This window comes from Kryptolebias marmoratus, linkage group LG14, assembly GCF_001649575.2.
Source record: "Kryptolebias marmoratus isolate JLee-2015 linkage group LG14, ASM164957v2, whole genome shotgun sequence".
Lineage (NCBI taxonomy): Eukaryota > Metazoa > Chordata > Actinopteri > Cyprinodontiformes > Rivulidae > Kryptolebias > Kryptolebias marmoratus.
Genome location: NC_051443.1, coordinates 18088469 through 18098939, shown reverse-complemented (window position 1 = coordinate 18098939; position 10471 = coordinate 18088469).

Below are 10471 nucleotides of genomic sequence, written 5' to 3'. Positions count from 1 at the left end.
CCCCCCCTCCCCACACACACACCCCACAGATAACTATGTATTTTATTTAGAAAAGTTTTATTCTTGGCATATAAAGAAATGATGCATTAAAAATTGTTAAGCTGCCTCCCCTCCTGCGTCGCCGGAGGGGTCGCTTTTATTTGTATATACGTGTACACATGTATTTGCGGTATCTTGAGTTCGTGTTTGTGTTTCGGGCGCATGTCGAACGGGGTGGGAACCTGACGTCTGCCAGCAGCTGGCTTTTTTAGCACATTTTGGTCGCGTTGACAAGCGAGCCGCCGGCGTTCAGAATCCGGTCTCTAAACTTTTTATCAGGTTGTGCAATAGAAACATGGCGTGAGTTTTAAATTTTCTTTTTTTTTTTCCAGGTAAAAATACATCAGATGCTGTTAGATGGCAGTTTTCCACCCTAATGTTGAAGCGTGTGTGTGTGCGTGCGTGCGTGTGTGTGTGTGTGTGTGTGTGTGAATGAGCAGGACATAAACAGTTTTACTCGGTTTTAATTTGAGATCATGTTTAAAATGGTGACAATAGTCAGGTTTGCATTGAGCTGTGTGTTGGATCAAAGGGTGTCAAACTCATGAAACACTTTGTCTTCTTGTATATAAAAGGAAATTGTAGAAAAACTCCAGAGGTCTTTTTTTTTTTCTTCTTTTTAGTTTTTCTGCAGAAAAACTTTTTTTTTTCCTTCTTTTTTTCTGCAGCAGAAATGTAAAGTGTTTTATTTTAATTTTCCTCTTCCAAATAAATGAATGTTGAATAAGTTTTCCGGTGTGCTGCTTTACTTTAAGGCTCCGTCAGCCGCCGTGCTATTTTAAACTCAAACGAGTCGCTTGCTTTTTCGAAATTTCAACCCGTTTACGGCCATCAAGACATTTGTTTTTTAAAAGACATTTCCCAGGTTAATGAATGTTCAGACCATGATTGTGTCGGAGCAGTTGTCAGTGTTGAACCTCAGTCGATGAAGACCTGACTATTGTAGGAGTTGAACTTGTATCTGAGGATGATGAGGGAAGATTTAAAGTTGGGTTGTTTTTTTTTTGTTTGGTTGGTTTTTGGTGCTTGTCAACAACTGATGCAAACTGGAAACCATGTGAGGGATCGCACAGCAGGAAGAAACCTTCATAGCTCTGTTTACAAGCCGCCCCCACCCCCCTTTTTTAATTCTTATTATGTTTTTGGGCCATGCATGATAAGTGTACAGGTGTACAGTGTGTCATTTTCTCAGACTGCGTTAACAGGGCTACTGCCGTTGTGAGCTCTGGACCTGTGGGCTCTCACTGCAGCTCGGAGAAGCTGCTTCTTGGACCGACCCTCCAAGGCGTCGAGTTTTGGACGTCTGGGCCTCCTGCTCAAACCACAAACCCCCCCTCTCACCACTTCATGGACGTGGAAAGAAAGTATATAGATTTATATGCGTGTGTGTATGTGTGTGTGTGTGTATATACATATATAAATAACAGATGATGATCATGTTGATAAAGTTTTTTATAGAAAGTTGGGTTTTTTTTAGCCCCTTGTTTGTGTTTCTTTTTCTTTAGAATTTGAAGTTTTGTCTTAATCCCCCCCCCCAGCAGAGGACTTCAGCTCTGTTTTCTCATTGATGTTTATGAATGAATTCTGTATAGAAGAAAGGCGAATTAAAAAAAAAAAAAAAAAAAAAAGAATAAATAAATTAAGAACTGTGTTAGTGAAACCTGAATCCTGGAGCGATTTTTACTTTTTATTGTTTTTTGGCCTAAGAATGGATCGTCTCCTTTTTCAAACCCCGCCGTTTTCCCGCTTCTGTCCCTCCTCATTCGGGGTTCTGCTGTAAATAAACATGACACTAACTAACGGCAGCGTGTCCGTTTCTTTGTTATTAGACTTATTAGTGCGAACTAAAGGTTGCCTTTAGCTACTCCTTGGAGGATCGGTGCAACACTCAATAATTCATGTTTTTATTGATCCGTGTAGAAAAAAGTGCCTGTGTTTTGTACAGCAGATGTGTGATAATCAGTCATGTTAGCAAGATAGAACAAGACAGATCTGAATGACAAACAGGTTGTAATTGTTATAGTTTTTATCCTGTGTTGATTACATACAGGCTCTATTCACACGTTCAACTAGATCTTTTAACAAGTGAAGCTGAAGGTTCTTGAACGTAGAAACACGGGGAAAGTCCAAAGAACTCAGTGAAGCTTTAAGAAGAAGAAACTGGCCATGATGGAACCTGCTGGAACACCAGTGTTGTCGTCAACCATGAAGAGAGTTTTACATCTGACCAAGACAAAAGCGAAGCCTCCAAGGTGAACAGAAATGTGCAGCTTCCCATGAGGACGAGCCAAATGCGTCCTGGAAAAAAAGGGGTTTTCGGTCAGACAAAGTAAAAATTGAGCTATTTGGCCAAAGTGATTTTTTTTTTTTAAAAGGTGTTCGACAAAGTCGAGGTGAGGCTTTCAAACACAGCGCCAACTGTGGAGCACGGTGGTGGGAGCGTCATGCTGTGGTTCTGGTGGATGGAATAACGAAGGACCTCTAAATTATTCATCTGAGTTTAACAGCTTGAAACTTGGACACTCGTGCAATAATCCAAAAACGCTCAAAAAGCTGGTCTCTGATTGGATAAATGAGGCCGACGCCAATCAGACGGACTGAATAAAGAACGAGTTTGAGCCAGAAAACCAACCAGTTTTAAAAAAACGTAACTCTGCTAAGAAGAGTGGTCACCCATCCATGATTGTTTGTTGAATGAAGACTCCAGAGTTTGTTTAAGCGTCTTCATGCAGAGTGGCTAAATCGAGTTTTTTGCTTTGGTTAACTCTCTGCAACACCGGCAAAATAAAAATCCGATTAGATTTATTGTGAAGCTTTTTTTTTTTCTCATTTAAAAAGGTGTTTGAGGCATCTCTCTCTACAGGCGTTTAATTATTAGCATTTATTAAAAGATGTGTCTGAAGTGAAGAAAACATACAAAATGTAATTTCTGGCTTTTAATCTTTTTAATTTCTTGACGTGGTGCGTTTAAAATCCACAATCTGCTGCAGCTGAATGTTGATGAGGTTTGTCCTACCTTGAAGTGATCAAACTTTAATTAAACAAAAAAAAGTCCAAGTTTTGTATATTTTTTAAATGTTTTGTTTCTGAAAGCATTAATCAGTTTATATATTATTCAGAAAAATTCACGTTTTTTTTTTTACTTGTAAGCCACATATTCAGTTGTCTTATTGTTTCAGCTGTTTTTAAATTTAAAATACATCTTAGTGTTTTTTTTTAATTATTATTATTTTAAGGCAATTATCATAAATATGTGCAAACCCAATCTCCTCCAGCAGATGGCGCCAGAGTACAAATATCTGAAACCGCTGAAAGGCATTTCAAAATAAAACAGGTGTAGCTTTTTTCATGTTGAATATATTTCCAGCTTGCAGACAATATTGTGCACTTCTGTTCTCCAGTATGTGTTTGAGCAGCACTGTAGTCCCTTAAAGGTTAATTTGCACACAAACTGTGTTTTACCCAACAAGCCTGCGAACAGAAATGGGGAAAGCTGCAGAATCAGGGAATAAGAGGCAGAACTCACCTCTTGATCGAGAGCAGTTAAATGAAATGAAAGGAGCACTCTCATCAAAGTCAGGTAATTGGTTCCTGCAGGGCAACGGGGGACAGATCTCATGAGCCTTAATGGGGAAAAAGGCTGCCTCAATGACACACCGAAGACGCTGAGTCAAGAGTTTAGAGAGGCTGCTGCAGAGTGGGAATAATGTCCATAAATGTTTGAATCTGTCGTGGATGTGAGGCGTCACATAATCACGGAAACGGTTCCTGCGAGTCTCCTCTGAGGAGGCTTTTTAATGAGAAGAGGTGCCAAACTTCATGTTGATCTGAGGTTCACACGAAGAACTGAACATTATATGATAATATTACAACTATAAAAAATATCTGTATGTTGTTGTACAGCTTTGGAATAAATGTGCAAATTATTACACCAAAAGGTGTGACTAGATCCGGCTGACGTTTGGTAGAGGTACGATGCACAACATAGACAAAAATCTGCAAAAAGAAATGTAAAAAAAACTGCGAGCACAAAGTAATGGAGATCAATGGGATTCTGGTGAAAGGAGGGAGACCACCCATCCCTCTTTGGAGCTCTGCAGCTCATGCATAGTTCACAGTAGAAACATAACTCAAGCCTCAATCGAGTCACAGAAAGTCAGATTTTAGCATATCTGAACTGGCATTTTGATATCTTTTATACGTTTGACACAATATCAGTTTAGGTTTTTTGATTTTTTTGCAGCTTTTTCAACAGTTGATGACGTCACACTAACCTCTGAGCTGTCTAGAAATGTCAAACCTTTTGCAAACAAATTCTTTTTACTCCCACTTGGGAGTGTTTTTGTGTACATATACAAATTATGCATCAAAACATAGGCATTTTTGTCTTCTTTCACCCGGTGTGTTTCTAACTGCTATAAGATTTGCCGTTTTCTCTCAAACCCCCTCAGAACTCAGAGAGTTCACAGCCAAGCCTTCCGCAGACGGTTATATACATTTTCTTAAAAACTGGAAGGTCTGGGTGTTTTTAACTCCTCATATCTCCAACATAAAAACATCTGCAGGAAGATAAAAACGCGCACGTGCGACCACCAAGGCCCCCTGCCGCTCACGGGTCAGGAATCTTCAAGATCCGGCTCGTCGTTTCCGCACGGCGACCGCTTGTTTGAGGCTTACTTTTCAGTGCCTTTTTGTCCGCCTCTCATTTACGTGAGACGCGGTTGCCAGGCGACCCTAATGAGCCACTGGCGGCGGCGGCTTGAACGTTTCCTTTGCTCTTGGCTCTCTTCACACTTCTCATGCAGTTCAGACGTCAAAACGAGGACATTTCTGTCTCCGTTTAGATTACGGCGAAGTTAAGTTAGACTCTTTTCTTTTTTGTTTTGTTTTGCAGCAGCTGCTGTGTTTCTTCAGAGGTTTTTTGGTGGTTTTTTAATTCTTCAAGCTGCTCGGTGACGGACTGACTCGCTGAATGGAGGGATAGCTGGATGAAGAGGCTGATGGGGGGGTGGTTGAAGAGCAGGATGCTGTGTGTGTGTGAGGGGAGCGGGGGGGGTGTGTGTAGTGGAAGGTCGCTGAGGTCAAGGCAGTCGGGGTCCACCCCTCGGCACCTATTGGCCAGAAGCCCCCCTGATTCCCGTGCAGCTTTGAAGCCCTGAAGTGGTCAGAATTCCACCATGGCCATGGGGATTGTATCATGTCGTTTGGAAGAAATTTTTGGCGAGATGGTCCTAAAACTAAGAGCTCGGCGCTCGCCTGGAATGCAGGGTTTGGATGTAAAAAAAAAAAAAAGAAAAATGGTTTCAGGCTGATTGATCTTTAACATTATAAGCAGGCAGGTGATGGGGCAGCCACTATACAGCAGGCTTGCTTTAGAGGGATTCAAACTCCAAAATGTAAAGAATTTGTTGAAAATTTACATGAAATGAACACCAAATACACTTCTTTAAGAAACTAAATGTGTTTTTTTTTTTCTTTTTAACCCCAAACACAAACCCACAAACAATGCAGAAATGTTCCGAAGGACACAACGATCAGCGGCCAGGTCTTTGCATACTGAGTGTTTAAAATGTACCAGGGAGCTGCTTCAAGCCAGTGCAACCTGTTTGTGACAGTCGGCTTCCACCTGCAGAGTTTACGTCAGGGCAACAAAACACAAGAAGTGCACATTAAAAAAAGGGTTGTTGCTCCGCTTCCATGACATTCAGACGGCAGCGGGCATCGGTTCCTGTTCTGACAAGTGAGAATACGAGCAGAAGCAAGAAAAGGGCATGAATTTAGGAGCTCGTGAAGTCAGCAAAGGCAGGTAATCTAAAAAAGTTCTGCTTTTTATTGTATCGGAGGTGCCTCCTGCTCTTGTTTTAATGGCAGAGAGGTTCCTCCCCCTTCTCCTTTTTCTTCTTCTTCTTCTCCCTACCAGCCAGGCATTCCTGGCTTGTTTAAATAAGTCCTGCCTGCCTGGGCGCGGGTGGATTCCCCTCTGGCCCTTTGCCCTTTGACCCCATGTGCATTCCGTATGTAAAGTGAGGAATTCCTCTGAAGTTCGGCTAATGGGGCTGAGGGGTTTTTTTTTTCTCATCTTTTGGACTTGCCTGCTGGAAGGGAAAACCAAGCCTGACGCAGCCTTAGCTGTGAGTTATGGATGAGGGCGGCCTGCTGGTCGCTGGTGGTTAGAAATCAATGAGTCCCAGCAGAAAGGCTTCGAGCTCCGGTAGGTTTTCTGCAGCCACCCTGAGGGAGGAGGAGAGGTGGAGCTGACGTGGAGAGGAGGCGTTGCAGGTTTGAGGACGTGGACTTTGTTTGGTTGCTGGCAAGAGGAACAAAAAGACAGTCACGAGAAAATTAAAGGCATTCCTGTTTGCATTAAACTACAACGTTTCCCTGTTGTTGTCCAAGGATGCTCTGCAAAGAGTGGCTCACCTGGGAAAAATGAAGAAGCAAGTGCGGAAATAAAAGCTTTTAAGTGATTTATAGCTCATTGCAACATCTGCATTGCGTTTTTTTATCATTTAGTTTTGTTAAAATGCTCACAGAAGAGCCCTTTTCCTCACTTTTAAATGTGAAAACATATCAGTCTCTTTGCTTTAGTTCTTCTTATTTAAAGAAAAAGATTTCTCTCTTCAGAGGAGAAAGGAAAAGATAGTTTAAAAATGCAAAAATGAAAACCTAATAAATACCCTTCATTCAGATGGTTATATCTCATTAAATTCTAAAAACTTTATGTTTTAAAAAAGAAGTAGGGTGCAGCAGCACAAACTTCCTCCTCATTTAACGTTGATAAGGACCTTATAAACAATTTATTATTGATTTAAAACTCATTATAAAGCAGCTTTAACTGCATGTTTAAGTCTTATTTACTCTCAGTACACCTTCACATTTTAACATGTATTTTTTAATCTTGATTTTTATTAATTTGTTGTTTTTACTCAAGGATCTTTTGACAAATCCTTCAGGTTTTGCTTCATTTTTTAAAGCTTTTTGACCCTTGATACTTTACTTTTTATTTACAATGTTTATAAAAATTTAAAATGGAACTTTAAAGCAAAGTTATTTGCCATCAGTGCGAGGAAAAGAACCGCTTTCCTACCTTAAGAGTTCCTCTGCAGCTCTTAAACTGTGATGCTGAGGATAAACATGGAGTTGACTGTGAGGACACGATTAAATAAAAAGTTTGCATTTTATACAATAAATGGGTCATATATGATTGTATCATTTTGTTGAAAAGGGGTTCAGTTTGATGGTTTTTCTCTTACATGTGAAACTTGTGAAAACATTTTCAAAGCTGCAACGACAGAACTGCAAATAATGAGATTTCTTCTTGACTTTTTTGTTCAAGATGAAATAAACCAGAGGAAAGTGTGGTTTTTGTTCTTGTTAGGTTTTTTAAAAATCCACTGTAGAGTCATTTTTTAACTCAGTTATTTCTAATTCTCTCAGATCTTTACAGCCATCCACGTTTTCTCTGGCGTCAGAGCTAAAGAAGGAGCCAAACGTGTTGTTTTGGTTACTTATTGTTTCACACATCCTAACCTTTGAACCTTTAGGTCATCAGATAATAAACCATCAGGGTTTTTTTTCTCAGGTGAAACGACTGCAAGCCACGGAGAAGGTGGAACCGGGGGGGTGGGGGTGTTGTTGGGCTCCAGAGGTCCTGGGTTTCGTAAAAAAAACGCAGTGCCACCCACACAGCTGGAATGTCGTCCATGCAGCCCATGGAGTCTGTTTCAAGAGGGAAGCAGAGGTGAGGAGGGGGGGAGGGAAGGTGAGGTTAAGAACCCTCTCTGGAAGAACCTCAAGGTGGGGTCTGCTGCTGCTCCTCCATGAGAAAAGATGAACCTCTCTCCTAACCGCCAAAAGCTTCTCCATTAACCCCCTCTTTCTTTCTTTTTTTTTCTGTCCTGGTGGTGGGAAATTATCAATGACGATCCATCAGGGATGTTTGGTCTTCGGCTGCAGAGAGGAAACGTGGAGGGAGATGTGAGATGGAGGGATGGGGGTTGGGAGAGGTCAAAGGGCAGAGGAAGAAAGGAGGTGCGTTCTCGGAGGATGGGAGGTTGGTGGGGGAGAGGGAACAATGACTCCCATGTTTAAAAGGCTTTTCTCAGCCCCATGACACCTCACACAGGCAGCAGTTTGGAGTCAGGCCTTTCAGGAGGGAGTGGTGCTTCGTGCCCCCCCCCACCCCCCACNGGCTGAAGGGGAAGCATCAGACATTTTTTAAAGCCCCTCTTTTATACAGATACGACACAACACGGTTTGTTTTCTTCACGTATGATTATTTTCTAAATTAATCACAACTTTACAGGTCGCTGGTGTAGATTCTCAGCTGTCCAGGACATGGTAAATTTAAAAATAAAAAGGTTAAAAACAAAAAACAGCTAGACTTCTTCATCAACTACAGAATAGAAGTCCAGTTATTTTTGTTTTTAACCTTTTTTTTTATTATTTTACAGGTCTGACAAAGGGTGTTTGAGAGAAACGTTAATTATACAAACTTATTTTAAACACAAATAGACAGAACAAATGTGTTCAAATGGGATTAAATGGATCAAATTTGGTTAGAAAACATTATTTCCACCTGAAGTTATAAAGCAAAATGTAAGAAAAAAGAGAGAAAATCCCTGGTAGACTGAGGAGAAACTGTTTTTGTTTACAGAAATTCATGTTCAGATTATCAGCCTGTTTTCTGCTAAAAAAAAAAAAAAAAGATGTTTAAATAAGCATAAATAGGAATGTTTTATTTGAAGAAACATAAGAGGAGATAAATTCAATTAAATCAATTAAAAGGATACTAAAACAAATAAAAACCATAAGTGAATTTATCCTAAAGCTTAGAATTACTCTTATAAAATTGTCCCAGTTTCCTTCTCACATATTTATATCTGTATATTTTATTATTTTTAAAATGGTTTTAAAATAAATCCATCTGTAGTTCAGTGGTTTAAACAATTGTTTGATTTGGATAAAAACAGAAATAAAAGCTTATCTGCAGACATGTTTAAATTAAAAGTAAGGTTTAAGTTTTTTTTTAATTCAACTGGAAGCTGTTTTCTTTGAAAATGAGCATCTAATTTATTGTTTTAATCACACAAACCTGGAGAAAAATGCACGTCTGTTTATTTTTTAGCCCACCTGAAATAAATGATTATTTGCTTAATTAAAAATAAAACAGAAATGAGCAACAAATCTTTGTTTTAAATGACCGAGAAAGTAGGAATAAAAAGGTGCTGGTGCAGGAAAAAAAAAACAGCTACTTTTAAATCCTGCAATTATTATTTTTATTTTAAGAAAAGCAGAAAGGGTTTTTCCTACACAGGTTTTCCTTTTTTATTCTTTAGAAGAAGAGAAAAAATAATCTTTTGCTGTTGTTTTTATAAATCATTTCAACCCAAGAGTTTACCAAAAAAAACAATTTTCTGAAATTGTTGCTAAAATTTGACATGATCTAAAATCAGACAAAGTTCAAACTGAATGTTTTTTTTTTTATTATTTAAAAGAGTCATTTGGGATGTTTACACACTTGTGTCTTTAGAGGGGTTTATTATTGTCTTGCAAACAGATTACTATGGTTTTTTCTGAGTAATAATCAGGAGAAAAAGGAGCATTTTGGAGCTCCTGGTTGAGTGTTTTAGTTCAGAAGACCTGATGAAGTTTCTCACAGGTCCTTCAAACACTTCTCATCTCTGTGTCACAAACTCTGACAGGTCAGTTTGTGGACAGAAGCTTCCAGAGGCGGTGGGGGACCAAACCCACAGCCCGGATCCATCACGCCCCGCCTTACATCAAACATTTTTTTTGTCGACTGGCTGCACAATCAGATCCCTTCTGAGTGGGCCGGAGTCGAGTGGCTGTGTGGGGAGGAAAAAGTGGGCCCTCTCCCACTGGATAATGCCATTATTTCAGCTCCTCTGGCCAGGAATGCCAAATTTCACAGCCCGCTACTCTTCTCTTTGCGTCAATCAAACAAGGAGGGGGGGGGGGGGTGCTCCGCCTGCACCGACCATCGATCCCCCACCAACCCCACCAGCCTCATCCTGCGAATCACGTCGGATAACTTTAATTATTATTATTTACACTCATGGCGCGTTTCTCCCCTTTAATTTGGTTTGCGCACAAACGCGAACAAATCGGATTAAAAGTATATATTTTTATGTTATGATTGTTTGAAACGTGTTTTTTAAAAAGCCTGATCGTTACTACTCCCAAAAAAGTCGGACGTATCAACATTTGACGCCAATTAAAGACGCTAATTGCGACGTGAGCGCGCAAAATGTTTGCGCCACAAAGCAAATCGAGCCTCGAGTTTCCGCATACACATTTTTTTTGTGAATGGAGCACATTAAACAGGTATTCGTCGTGCCGAGTGACCGCCCCCCTCTCCTCTCCTCTCCTCCCCTCATTTCCCTCCCCCCTCCACCTCCCTCCCCCCCCC